At 38.0% G+C, this 15,141-nt stretch overlaps 1 pseudogene; it reads right to left on the bottom strand.

Annotated features, from left to right (window-relative positions):
• Window positions 1-714: 714 nt before the first annotated feature.
• LOC150056279 (isopentenyl-diphosphate Delta-isomerase 1-like) lies at window positions 715-9,424 on the bottom strand (annotated as a pseudogene).
• Between the last annotated feature and the right edge of the window lie 5,717 nt (window positions 9,425-15,141).

The following is a 15,141-nucleotide window of genomic DNA, read 5'->3' as shown; positions in this document are numbered from 1 at the left end:
CTTAGCCTTAAGAATGTGCCTGCATAGTTCCTTGCCCTAAGGTCACTAAGCAACTCATGCCTGCTTGTATTGATATGTAAACATCCTACCACCTGACCTCCTACCCTGAGTGGTGTCCCAACCCCCTCCTGCCTCGCCTGAAGAGGCATATAAACCCCTGTGTGAAAGATAAAATTCGCAGCTTGATCAGAACGCTTGTCTTGCTGCCTTCTTCGAGTGTCCTGTCCCTTTCATTCCTCCCTCTAGGTTCTTGGCCCTAGTTGATATCCCGCCGGATGGGACAAATGGTGCCCAATGTGGGGCTCAAGTGCCTGCCAGACTGAGGAATGCTGTCTTCCAGGAAAACTTGGATCCAAGTGATTGTGTGACCAGCTTGGAGTGGCCCGCCCGAGACATCTCGGTCAACGCTGAGTGGAGACGATGAAAGGTAAGTGACTGACCATGGGACAGGCATCATCGTCACAGGAATTGTTCATAGGCTCTCAAGACACGAAGAACTTGGGTTAAAAAGAATGAAGTACAGCGAGGAGGTACTGCGACAGGCCCCCTCCTATCCCCTTCTAAGTGCCCATCTGTTATATTAGATATGCCCCATGCTGATGATTTTCATAGAGACCCAAAGATTAAAAGGATGGCATCTACTGCCGCTTCTGATAATAAAACAAGTCATTTAAGAGGCTGCGCATTACCGTAATTCAGAACGGCCACCAATCCTTAAAAACCCTCCGCCCTATAACCGAGATTGGCCCCCAAATTCTCATCTTTCTTCTCATGCCCTGGCTCTCCAAGAGCCCGATCCCCCTGTGCCTGATTTATCGGCCTTGCAGCGATCACTCCAACATAGACGGGAACATATTCAACTCCTTAAAGAGTTGCGTTCCCTCGATTCAGAACTCTGCCATCTTGCTTTGGAAAAATCACCCAGACCACCCAAACAAAATATTCATATAGCAATCCTGAAACAGTGGTTTTCCTTTAACAACCTTTTTTGTAAAAGATGTCCAGGTGAAAAGCAAAGGCCTCCGGAGGTAAGTATGGGCCAACCCCCTGTCTGTTTTGTTTTGTTTTTATAAAAAAATAAAATAAATAAAAAGTGCACTGTGGGCCTAATACAGAGGCCTGGGTGGTCAAGGGATGCCTTGACCCCCTCTGAGTTTCTTGTCGATAATAGGGCATGCCTGAGAGTCCCACCAGCAAGACATGTCTAAATCTAAAAATAGCTGTTTGGTGAAAACATTCATCTGAGCTCATGTTTTTGTGTTAAGTATATCTGATTGAGTCCAATTTTCTTGTTATATGTCAATGTCTGATTTTGTTTCAGACTTAAACGTCTCTGTTTCTCTGTCTTGCTCATGTTACATATTTTTCCTTGTCCAGTTTTGTCTTTAAAATTGGTACCAGTTCTAAATATGGATCCTTATGGTTTTTCTGTGTGTACTCAAGCACACATTCTTGTTATCTATTTGGATATTTCTGGGAAGTAAAAGTTTTGGCCCCACTCAGGCCTGGTATGGCCCCTCCCAATAGGCTGCAGCTGAGGTGAGCCGAGGCCAGACAAAGCAGCTGCAGGCTTAGTTTCCTTTTTCCTACAATCTGCTGAAGTGACAGTCTGGAGACAGTTGGTGGCAGGACACAGACTTGTCTTAGTTCTCCTAGGTTTAAGACTCCCACCCAATTTTCTTCTGCAAAAAGTAACATGTCTGATATCAGAAACAAGCTCTGGAAGAATAAATTTCAGCTAAGGTGCCTTGTTAGAAAGCTTTGTTTTAAAAACAACAACAACAACAAAACACCTTGATACTAAAATGAATGGCCGATATTAATTTTGCGCGCTTCAAGATCTTTGAGTATGAATGTGTGTGCGAATGGGTGTGAGTGAACATGTTCAAGGTTAAATTGTAGCATGCTGTATAAAACAATGGTTGAGCTCATTTGAAACACAAAGGCAATTGGGTAAATCTAAGTCTAAACTTCAAGAAAATTATTAGGTTTGAATGTTTCCTATGTCTCAAAGGATTATTGCATTGTTTTAAAGAAAACTGGTAGAAAGTATTTTTCTAAAGATCCTAAAATCTGCATTTTAAAAATCTGGTATTGCAATGCATACAGTTTTTACATTGTAAACATTGTATCCTGTTTAGCACAGAGGTATTAGGGAATTTGGGATTTATTACCTTAAGTTAAAGTTTGGAGACATGTATTTGAGATTTAAATGTAAATTTGTTTATTAATGTCAGAAACTTTGCCTGTCTGTCTTTTCTTGCAGATTGACACTAGAAATCTGATGGTAAAATGTGGATAATGTGTTTAAAGATTTATCTCCATGCAATTGGGTATATTTTTAAAAAGGGAAGGAAACTAAGTCCAGACTTTTGGTGCACTGATGTCTGTAGTTCTTGCATTAGGGAAAAACTTATTTGAGTTTAAACTGTTGTTGGAGTTCTAGGTAATAATCTAAACTGCAGGATAAAACAAAAAGCCTCTTTTAGAAGGCAAAGGGCGTTCCTTGAGCCCAAGGAGACCTGGAGAAAAAGGGAGTGCTTGAGCCTTAAGAGGCCTGAAGGCAAGGGAGTGCCTTGAGCCCTTAAAGGTTCTTCAAATGCAAATAAAGGCTAAAGTGTTAATTGTTTAAGCAAATATCAGTAAAAGTTTTAAAGAACATTGGAAATGGGTTTCTGAACAGAATTTGAAAGTGAAGTTGTCCTAAATGTATGTTTCAAGAAAGAGACAAAGGAAAATTAGGACTACCAAAGTGATTGCTTAATTGCTAGTTACCTTATAGCAACTTCCAGCTGGCCCATGGAGAAGGACAACAATCCTTATTCAGATGTAACTTTGGCTTTTACCAGGTTCTAGGTAAGCTCATGCTCAGAGACTATTTCTGTGTTGACCACCTTGTTGCTTTAATTGGAGTAATGTGGCCTTTTGTAGGACTCACTGATCTGAAAACTGCAGTTTTGAGCCAACCCCAGGCAAAGCAAAGTCCCTGTGAGACTGTGGTGTCTAATCTGGCATCAGAGTGCTATTGAGACAGAGTTGCTTTGGAGCTCCAAGTGGCAGAGTGCTAGCCTTGAGCTGGAGAGTTGAGGGACAGTGCCCAGGCCCCAAGTTCAAGTCCAGCAACCAACAAAGTGAAATGCCAATGGGATTCGTGTTTGGCCATTCCATATTAATCAGAGCCGGGAGGTCATAGAATAGTTTGTGAGCATGCCTTACTAATGCCCATGCCTTTCAACTGGGCAGGAACTTGTCAATCATCTGTGAAGTAAGCTAAACTATTGTAGCCAAAGAAGGTTTGTGCAGTTGTTAATCCTGGCAACCCCTTGGTAAAATAGGCTAAGCTTTTTAAGGTCCCTGGTCAAGTACAGAAACAACGCCTCTGAGTCAGCTTGAAGAAGTTATAGAAGATGAATCTTCGCCCATCAGCTCCCCTTAAGATGAAGGGACCAGAGTCATTTTTTGGAAAGTGAGACAGGATAAATTAGAGGTAGAGGAAAGAGTAGTAACAGATGTGCAAGAGTGGCAATGGCTACAGGTTCAAGCCTTCTATACCTGTCTAAATCTGTTACTATTCACTGAAGTGAGGCCTAGGTTAAGCTTCTTTAAACAGTTTGCGCAGAAATTTGCAGGCACCCCAGCAGGAGGTGTGATATTCCATTGGAGTTCCTGAGAGATGAAGCTGCTGCCACATATTCTGTCCTGCCTGATTCCACCACCACCCCACAGCCGTTTTGTGAGATTACTGGAACTAAAAACTCTTGGTGATCAGACATTCTGTGCTAAACTCAAAGTCTCCTAGGTGGTTACAGCCATTAGACATGGGAGATGCTAAATGGGTATGAGGACTATGGGGCCCCCAGAGGAACCGTAATCCCCACCCGAGGGATACGCACCTGCAGTTGACAGGTGTAGGCATCTGTGTGAGGTGCAGCTAAGACTGCAAGGAGACGGCCTAAAACGGCCATCAGTTTCGGGGTCTCCTGTGCCCGATAGCACGGAGGTTGGCATCTATGGCCTCCTTTCTAGGGATCAGGGCCTCTTTCCCCTCTCAGATTAATGCCTACCATGATATTGCCTAAATCCTCGCCCCTCACTTATTTTAAGGTTTAGGGATGATATGTTGGAGACATTCTCCCTCTCCCTGAATTCTTAGCCTTAAGAATGTGCCTGCATAGTTCCTTGCCCTAAGGTCACTAAGCAACTCATGCCTGCTTGTATTGATATGTGAACATCCTACCACCTAACCTCCTACCCTGAGCGGTGTCCCAACCCCCTCCTGCCTCTCCTGAAGAGGCATATAAACCCCTGTGTGAAAAATAAAATTCGCAGCTTGATCAGGATGCTTGTCTTGCTGCCTTCTTTGTGTGTCCTGTCCCTTTCATTCCTCCCTCTAGGTTTTTGGCCCTAGTTGACGTCCCGCCAAAAGGGACACTTTTTTCTTTTCTGTTTTTTGTTTTTGTTTTTTAATGTATGTGGCACTGGGGCTACACTTGGTTTTTTCACTGAACACTGGTTCTCTACTGCATGAGCAACAGCTCTATTTCTAGCTTCTTGTTGGTTAATTGAAGATAAGAATTTCATTAATTTTTCTGGTCAGGCTGTTTTTGAACACAGTCCTCAGATCTCAGCCTTCTAGGATTATAGGCACAACCTGGTGGCACTCTACTTCCTTTCTGACTGCTTACATATGGCATCTATAAGCATGTAACTGAGCCTGACTTATGAAATGGTAATAACCCTGGGCTGGGAATGTGGCCTGGTGTAAGAGTGCTTGCCCAGCAGGCACAAAGCCCTAGGTTTGATTCCAGACCGAAAAAGTTAGAAGTGGCACTGTGGCTCTAGTGGTAGAGTGATGTCTTTGAGGACAAAGAAGCCCATGGACAGTGCCCAGGCCTCAAGTTCAAGCCTCAGGACAGAAGAAGGAGTAATAGGAAGAAGTGGAGAAGGAGGAGGAAAAGTAGAAAGAGGAGGAGGAGAAGATGATGATGATCAAAATGATAACCTCTGTACATTATTTTGGTTTGTTTATTTTTATTTTTTTCATATTTTTATTGTAATTAATAGAAGGGTTACATTATATTCACCAGATATTCTTTTTACATTTTTATTATGTTTCATAATTGGGGTGATATATGGAGGTGCTACAGTTACATTCATCAGGAAGTCGGTACATTACTTCTTTTTTTTTTTTGGTACATTACTTCTTGAACATTGATACACCTTCCCATCTTTTTCTCCCAATTTCCTTTCCTCTCCCCCTTAACAAGAGCATTGAGACAAAATGAATGAGATGTATTACATTTAATTCTAATTAACTAAACAAAATAAAGAAAAAAGAGATGATTTGTATAACACCATAAACCTCTATGTCCTACTTTGGCATTTGTAGAAAAGTATACCTAATGAATGCAGAAAACATTCACTGTGTGAGTCAATAAACACATTTTTTATTTATACAGATGATTTTTGGCACTATATCTTTTTTCATATATTTTTATTGTGATTAATAGAAGGGTTACATTATATTTGCCAGATAGGAGGTGCATTAATTCATATACATTGATACCCTTTCACAAGTCTTGGTCCCCATTACCCTCCCCCTCACCACCCCATCTTGGTTTTCCCCCCTTCCCTATCCAATTTCAAAAAACCAAATACAAATATATCCAATATATCAGATAACAAAGTGAGATACTGTAACAATATGAGATAACTTAGCTAAGTTATAACTAGAATATCCTTTAACAACACTTGTTAGTGATAATTTAGCTCTCTTATGAGCCCAGGCCAATTCTATCTTCTTTAAGCAATCTTCCTAAAACCCATGCCCCATGCGTGAACAGCAACAAATCCTTTTCTTCCTATTACTCATAGAACCTTTCATTTTATTCTGTCTCTTGCTGGCTATTGACCTTATTTTCATTTCTCATTCCTGATAGAAAGGCATACATACATACATATACACATACACACATGTGCATACTCACCTATACTCATACATTCTCTTTGTTTGCCTAAGTACCTATAAGGATTTGTACATAGTAACTGTTAAAAAATATTTGAGAAAGAATGACGAAAATGTAGTAATTGCATTTGTAAATGGTGGAAGAAAACTTCTGGTTCAATAAAATAACAGTTAAGTTTAAAGATGCAAAGAGCAATTTAGCATTTGTAAAACTTTCACAATCACAGTTTCCTTTGAAAGGAGGTCAGGCAGCATTTGTGGACAGAGAATGAAAAGGAGGTATCAAAAAACATTTGATTTGGGGCCGGGAGTTTGGCCTAGTGGTTAAAGTGCTTGCCTAGCATGCATGAAGACCTGGGTTCGATTCCTCTGTACCACATACATAGAAAAAAGCCAGAAGTGGTGCTGAGGCTCAAGTGGTAGAGCTCTAGCCTTGAGAAAGTCCAAGGACAGGGCTCAGGCCCTGAGCTCAAGCCCAGCACTGGCAAAAAAAAAAAAAAAAAAAAAAAAAAAAAAAGAAAACATTTGATTTATCGGGACAAGGTGCTAATTGGCAATTTGCAATTGGCTGTATGTAGCTTGTCTGTGGTGATTGGCTGAAATTTGACTGTTGTGACTGGCTGACTTTCAGTTAACGTACTGCTAAGTTATGGTTTTAGGTTTATTTACCCAGGAAGGTTTAACTCCCTACATAATGACTTCAGATATGGAGTCATCCTCAGTCCAAATTTGTTTTAATTTAGCATTGACATGTAATAAATTTCCCCTATAAGAAATGAACTAGGGCCGAGAGCATAGCTTAGTGGTAGAGTGCTTGCCTAGCATCCACAAAACCCTGGGTTCAATTCCTCAGTACCACATACTCAGAAAAAGCCAGAAGTGGATCTCCAGGATATGGATGTGTGATAGTTGTTCTTAATGTACTATATTATTTCTCTTCTCTTTTGTTGCCCTTTGGTTAATCTCGTATTGTTACTGTATCTGACTTTGTTACATGGCATATTGTATATACATTTATTTGTTCATTTGAAATAGGAAAGGAAAGGGAGGGAAAACAAGATGATTGGGAAGGGGCAGGGGGAGGGAAATGGGGACAAAAACATGAGAAGAGGTATCAATGTGTGAGAAGTAATGCACCTACTATCTGGCGAATATAACTGTAACCCCTCTATACATTACAATAAAAGATCAGTAAAAGATAAATAATGGATTAAAAATCCTACTAATTTTTTTTTTAAAAGAAAAAGCCACTAGTGCTGTGGCTCTGGTGGCAGGATGGTAGCCTTGAGCAAAGCATGTGCAAAGACACTGCCCAGGCCCTGAGTTCAGTTCCCCAAGACTGGCAAGAAAGAAGGAAAGAAAGAGAGAGAGAGAAAGAAAGAAAGAGAAAGAAAGAAAGAAAAAGAAAGAAAGAAAACTGAACTGGTGATTGACTTACTATAATATACTTCATGAACTATAATGATTCACATTATATGAACACATGCTCTTGATATCTGGATGCTAGTTTGAGAAAGCCTTCATAAGAAGCTTAGAGTAGTCTAACTTGTGACATCTTAGAGACTCTTAGCTAGCTAATAATCATTTTTACATGGCTGAGACTTATTAAAAAGAAAAAAAATAGTAAAAAAAAAAAACAGGTGAAAATTAAATGAAGATAGACTTCAGTAGCCAAGAAGAAAAACTTTTTTTCAGTGTAGCCACACCAGTTCGTATATTATATATGGCTGTCTTCATGCTTCATGCGAGTCAAGGAGTTGTAACAGAACTAGAGAGTGCTCTAAGTTCAAGATCGCTGCTATCTGGATCTCATCTCAAAATGTTTGTACAAACTTCATTATACCTTATCAAATGTTCTCCTTTATCATGTACAATGTCTATATCTTACATAACTCTCCCAAACATGTTGAGTATTTAGTATATACATTTCTGGAAGAATGATAATAAATCAGTTCACTGGTACAGATTCTATTATTCCAGAAATTCTACTTGGCATGGGTCACTTCGTTTCATAAAGGACAATGAATTCTAGATATGAGTATAGGCAATAAATGAATAGGATGCAAAACTCTCATTTTCTCAGCCTTCTTTGAACAATAATTTATTGCTGATTGTCCTCTAGAGAATAAATAAAAACATCATCTGTTTATAACCATTATTTGTTTACCTTTTTGACAGTACTTCTTACCTTTGACTCTTCATAATTATGAACATTCCAAACATGTTTTAAAAAATCTTTTAAAAGCAATGTGACAGTAGGGTTTCTTTCTCTCTTCTAATGTAGTGCATTGTGTGTGCTCTGTGGATGAAGTGGGCAGAGAAGTATAACTTTGAGTGAAAGATGAATGGTATGGACAAGAAAAGAAAGAACATCTTGTTTCCCCCTTCCCTTTCCTATTTCAAATAAACAAATAAACGTATATGCAATATACCAGATAACAAGGTAAACTACAAGATGGGGGGGAGGGAAATGGGGACAAAAACATGAGAAGGGGTATCAATGTGTGTGAAGTAATGTACCTTCTATCTGGTGAATATAATGTAACCCTTCTGTTAATTACACTAAAAAGACTTAAAAAAAAAGAAAGAACAGTAACAAGGAACTTCAGAGAGGCAATACATTTTTTTTGCACATTTACATTCTATCATTCTATATATTTTCTCATGGTCAACACACTGGTTCAAGTGATTTAAATGATCCCACCATTTAAAGAGAAAAGTCTCTGCAATAATTTTAAACCATGTTGTTATCTTAGTTTCACCACTGGCTGCTTTCTTCATAACTTCTTCTAGTTCTTTCTTTAATACATAACAGTAGCTTTTAATCTCATTGGGATCTGGATTCAAAGTTACATTTTTTCTCAAAAAAAGAAAATAATCAATTTCATGTTCACCCCAGGTACCATCAGATTGTGCTTTGTAGTGAATTCTTGTTAGATAATTAACTTCTTCTGGATGAACCTCTTCGAAGGGAATTCCTAATTCAGCTTTTAGATGCCTCTGGGCTGCTTGTCTCACACCAATTGCATCATTTTCTTCAAGTTCATTGGGATTACTTAACAGATGACTACAACAGCTATTGGTAAAACAACATGAGCAATATATCCAGTTCTTTTCAGACTCTTAAAGCAGTTATGAGAGGTTAACAGTACTTATTTTGTGAAAGGTATTTCTCAGTTCTTTATGAATGCCTCCTGGAAAGGTAATTTTAACATCTGATCTTTGCTGTAGCAGTAGCTTATTTTCAGTGTTAAATAAGAAGACTCTGAAAGCTCGATTCAAAAATCCTTTCTCAATATTTTCATTCAGGTGGCAATTCTTCTTAGTGTCAATCCCAATTTTCTTGTCATTTTCATCAATAAAAATACACATTTCTGCCAGGAGCTGGGCCTACTGCTCAACAAGATGGTTGGTATTTATTTCAGGCATTATTGCAAAATGTCTGCAGAGTCCTAGAACATTTGTCCACCATGCCAGTGAGCGAGGCCATCAGTCCCCCAGGGCTCCAGGGCCACCTCGCCTGCTCCTTGGTGATCCTGGGCCTACTGAATGGACACCGGGCTGCGGCAGCCCACCCCCTCGTTATGGGCCAGGCCCCTGCCCCGACCCCACCACTGCCCGCTCTGGCCCTCGCCCCGTGCCCTCACCCCAAACCCCTACCTCTGGCCAAAGATGCTCAATACATCTCCTTTTTAATAAAGAAGCTGTCCCCCAACTATTCTTGCCTGCTTGCTGTTTCAAAGGAAACAATGATTTGATGTCACAGTAAAAATCAGAAAAAAAGAAAATGGACCATAAACAAACCTTGTTTTTCTTTTTATTTATACTCTTTGTGAATGTAACAGAGCAAGACTGCACCAAGGAATCTGTGAATTAGAAAACAGGTTGCTGTTCAAACTCAGAATTTTCTGCATGATTGAGAAAGATTTTTTAGGGCATTATGAAGCATGCAAGAATTCCCCTATTATTTTAATGACTTTTAGCTTCTCTGAAGTGGTTCTTTACAAATTCCTCCAAATGAAGGATATTAAATGTGAAATTAGGAAGCAGTAATTTTATGTGAAACAGTCAAAACGTTTATGTGCATATGTGTGTGAAGGTGGAATCAGTGGTCAGAGGACATAATAGTAGACAGCTATAAAGCCAGAAGACTCAGGGAATAGGATACTTTGATATGAACCCCAGGACAAATGCCATCCTTCATGAAAGGCCCAATATTTGGTAAGGATAATTGCCCTTTATTAAATATGGTAGCAACCCCCACCCTCCCAAAAATACCCATGAAATCAGATTCACAGGCTGCTTTCAACTCACTTTGAGGAATATTCCTTCATCTACTCACCTCATTATGAACCTAGAAACATCAAAAACAGCACAATGACTTGCTCTGTCATCTCAAAACCACAAATATAATTTCCTTTCTTGTTCCTATTTCCTCTTTCTAATATTCTGGGCAGAAATAAGAAAAAAAGATATATAATCAAATACATTCTGTAAGCCACCTTTGCTTTTATTTGTTTTCTTTCTTTTAAACCCCTAAAATAAAACACAAATCCCATCAGTCTACAAATAGTCCCTAAGTCAGATGTAATAGGAACTCCTCATGTTCAAATATATATATATATATGCTAATGTGAAATGATCTTATATTTTTTATGTCTGAAATCTGAAAATGTGTCAACCTATTTGTCCTAATTTTTCTTTCTATCATTAGATTCTCTGGCCTCTGGTGTGAATTGTCATGCTTGTATTAACAAAAGCAACAGCAAAAACAACCACCCAATTTTGCTGACCCACCTTCATTAATATAGTAGTAACCCCAGCCCTTTAAATTATTGCTCATATTTTTTCTAGAAATTCTTGTGTTCAGGGTATAATTGCTTACTCTGAGCTTGTGAATAGGCATACCTTACTCAATTCTAGTTCTTTAGTAAATTCGGTTGTCTTCAAAGTAATTGAAGGCAAAGAGCCCTTCACTACTTCAGCCTCAGGGTCTGCACAATAAGCACACATCTCCCCAGATCAGACAGGGTGATCACAGGTGTGTGCTAAGTCTCCAAGATGCCAGGGAGGTGACTGCACCTCAGCTGTCCATACCCTAAAGTCAGAAGATGTACCACATTGATTGCTACCAGGCCTCTTTTAATCTCTGTGTTTTTTTCACACTCCTTCAGCATTTGTTTGCAAATCCAACCTGAGGATTCACAGAAGCCAGCTCCTGGGATCAGCTTAATTAGCTCTACAGGCATGTCTGGGCATCTTTGAGTTCCACCATGAACTTAAATTGGTACCTTCCATTACCCTTTGAAAGAAGAATTATGTCTTGACATCTGGATTTAGTTTTAAATGTTTCCTCTGCACTCATCACCTAGTTCCTAACCCTATGAGTAGATTTCAGACTATCAAACAACCACCCACTACACCATCCAAGAAATTAAAAGACAGATCATGTTGGCATTATTTGGCAGTAGCTGAATTTCAATTTATGTTTGAATTTTTGACAAATAATGTAAAATGTCTCAAAAATATATTATTATTTTTTAGTATTTGGATTAGTCAAAGACTAGTTAAGTATTCCAAGTGATAGCTTAATATTTTCCAGAAAAATTATTCAAACCTTTGTGATGTAGCAAAAAAAATGGATCAGATATTCTTTCAATGTCATCCAATGTCATCTAAAAGGTAACTCAGTAAGAGATTGTCCCTTTTATTTGATTTAGTACTTATTAGTGATTAAATCACAGACTGAGAAGTTGTACATTAACTCATAAGTTTTTGTTGGGTAGACATGAAAGGGATTTGAGATTATTATGTGATTTCCATTGAGGGTGTTAATTAGTCTTCTATCTAACCTAGAATTTTTATTCCAATATGTTTTCTCTAGTGCTTTTTCATGTGCTCTTGAAACCTATACTTTTCTACTAATTTCTTTACTGACAAGTTAAATAAATGTTTGATGCAGAATTAGTATACATAGACATATATGTATATCATACACGCCTAGACATATTAGATATATGTCTATATAATATATTATATAAACATGTACATTATGTAATAAATGCATATATAAGCATTTATCATATCTATTGGCATAGACATCTATAGATGCCTACATACATGTATATATACATACATATATACATATATGTGTGTATATATATATATATATATATATATATATATATATATATATATATATATATATAGAGAGAGAGAGAGAGAGAGAGAGAGAGAGAGAGAGAGAGAGAGACATATGCCATGCTATGCTTTCACAATTTGGAAGTTATCACATTGAAGTAGCTGAAGAGATCTCCAGGAGGGACAAAGACGCTATGTTATACAGAAACATCTGTCAAGCTCTTGACTCTCAGGCCATTCTCTCCTTAGGTCCTGAATGAATCTCAAAACACACTAAAACTTTGCCTTTGCCCAATCTCTGTTACTCGGGGTTTCTTTTATTTTGATTTCTGGTTCTGTGATTGGGTTTTGTTTGTTTGTGTGTTTTTGGTGGAAGAGCTTATCAATCCATCCGTGTCTCATCTTATGGTAAGGGTCATATTTCTTTTTTTTTCATATTTCTTTTAACAGAAAAATACAAAAGATTATTAGGTAACTCTGTTGGTTAGCTTTCCATTACTGTAACAAAATTACTTGAGACAAACAGCTTATGAGAATGAAAGATTACTCTGGTTTGTGATTGTAGAGCTTTTGATCAATGATTGCTTTGAGAATGTTCCTTTGGGCAGAACTCCATGGTATAGAGCAAAGCTGTTCACCTCATGACACCTAGGAAGTTGACAACACAACACACAGAGAGAAAACAGCTGGAGTTCCTTCAAAGAAGACTCAGTACATCTCCTTTGATCTAATTTCCCTGTACCAGGGCCAACTTGTTTAAGGTTATACCACTTACTGACAGTGCCTTCAGCTCAGGATCAACTTTCTAACACTAGGGTTCTTCCAAACCACCAAAGTATGAAAACATGAAACTATTTTCAATGAGTTAAGAGAATATCCTATCTGTCTACCTGGTCTATCAGGTAAGAGATTAATAGAAAAAATCGCCCTCCTCCTCTCTCTCTCTTTCTCTCTCTGTGTGTGATTTTATTTTTAAAGGATTTTTGTTTGTTAATTTTTTTAAATTTATTGTTGTTGTTGCATGGCTTCTGTAATGCCACAAGAGTGATTTATTCACCATGGAAAAGAGAAACATCCTTTATAATCAAGAGTCATACAGTTTTGCTTTTTTTATACTACTACCTTCCAAAAGAAATTACAGAGATATCTGTGTGTTTGTATTAGTAAAATGTTCTTGCTGTTCATTGATTGTGAGAGATATTAAAATATTTGTTACAAAGTCTCTTAAAATAAGAGCTCCATTCTTAACTTCTTTTTAAGGTAAACAAGATGAATCTAAACTTCTGAGAACTACCAAAAAGTACACTGAAATTCTAAAAGCTTAAGAGATTGTCTTGGAAGGAGAAGTTTTTCTTACAGAAATTTGCACACCAGACTTTCTAAGCAAGAATCATCTTCATAAAATCAATGCACGTCTACAAATTTTTAGCTTTAGTAAACAGTAATATGTCTTTTCTATATAGGAAAGATGAATGTGTCACTTATTTGTTGATTTTTTTAAATTTGAGGTTTAGATTGGCTTTCTCGTAAGATACTAAAACTGGATTCCTAAACTTATCTTACTTTATCAGCTTTCATTATTCCCAAGTAATGGATATTTAAGAAAAAGTAGCAATCATATGTTTTATTACATTGTATTATAATTTGAGCAGAATTAAAAATGCTTATTATCTTCTGTATCAGATTACAGAAAATTACCTACTGTGTCCATTTATATATAATTTCTAAGAGCTTTACTTATCTTTAAGACTTAGAACTAATATTAAATCCAATGAATTATTAGTTGGATGTCTTTTTTTTTATTTTGATTGTGGGGTCCGAACTCTGGTCCTGGGTGCTATCCCTGAGAATTTCCATTCAAGACTAGCACCTCTGCCCCTATGAGCCACAGTACCACTTCAAGTTTTCTGGTGGTGAATTAGAGATGAGTCTCACAGACTTTCCTGCCCTGACTGGCTTCCAATCTCGATCCTCATATCTCAGCCTCCTGAGTAGCTAGGATTATAGTAATGAGCCACTGGCACCTCGCAATTTCTGTTACTTTTTAAAAGAACAAGTGATGTACAAGAAGAGGGTGCTGGTGGCTCCTTCATGTAAACCACCTGTTTGGAAAGCAGAGAGCCAAAGGCTTTTCAAGCTCATCTGGGCTGAAAATTTCCCTAACCCTTTCTTAATCTATAGTGACATATGCCTATGCCTGACATGGCAACTATGTGTGAGGTTGAGATTGGGAAGGTAGAATTCCAAGGACAGCCTAGGCAGATAAAAAAAAAAGTCTGCTACCATGTCTCTATGGAGAGAAACTGGGTTCAGTTCAATGCATCTGCCATCCCACAATGTAAGAATGTTTAAAAGGAAGCAGATCAAAGTCCAGGTGCACATGGGTTAGAAGTGAGACTCTATCCCAAAAATAGCCTGTGAAAAACAGGGCTGGAAGTATGGGTGGGCAGTATTTCAGCAGTTTGGGGGAGTGTGTTTTAATGGACAAAAGCATAGAGAGAATAGCTCTATCTTAATGGAAAATTTCTGTTTCAAACTATGAAAGAAGGTAGTAAAAATAAGTCTGGACGAATCCAGAAAGGCTTAGAAATACCTGAAAATTTTAAGTCTGAGAATAGGTGTTGTAAGGCATTAAATTTTTAACAGCTGTGGATAAGTCTGATGGAGGTATCCATGAGATATTTTTAAAGTAGGAGTTTGTGAATGACTCTCTGAAAATGTTACTATCATGCACATCTACAGTTTGGCTTATGCTTTGTCAACATTCCAAAGTCTGAGAAGCTTCTTTCTGCTCCTAACAAGACATATTAAGAGTCAGTTTTCTGTACAATCTTTCAGATGATAGGGATTTTATGTTTTACTTTAAGTATTTGTTATTGTTTTTGTGATTGGTTCATACTACTACATAGACAGGGCTAGCCTTATGATCCTTCTGGTTCTGCTTCCTGAGCGCTGGGATTATATAACTTCCCACCTTATTAGTTCTTGATGATTTGTGCTGTGATGATTTCTTTATGTCCATTAAAAAAATCAGG

The sequence above is a fragment of the Megascapheus bottae genome, chromosome 12 (genome assembly GCF_031878675.1).
Source record: "Megascapheus bottae isolate mThoBot1 chromosome 12, mThoBot2.hap1, whole genome shotgun sequence".
In the NCBI taxonomy this organism is placed as follows: Eukaryota; Metazoa; Chordata; class Mammalia; order Rodentia; family Geomyidae; genus Megascapheus; species Megascapheus bottae.
This window is presented reverse-complemented; position numbering and strand designations above follow the sequence as displayed.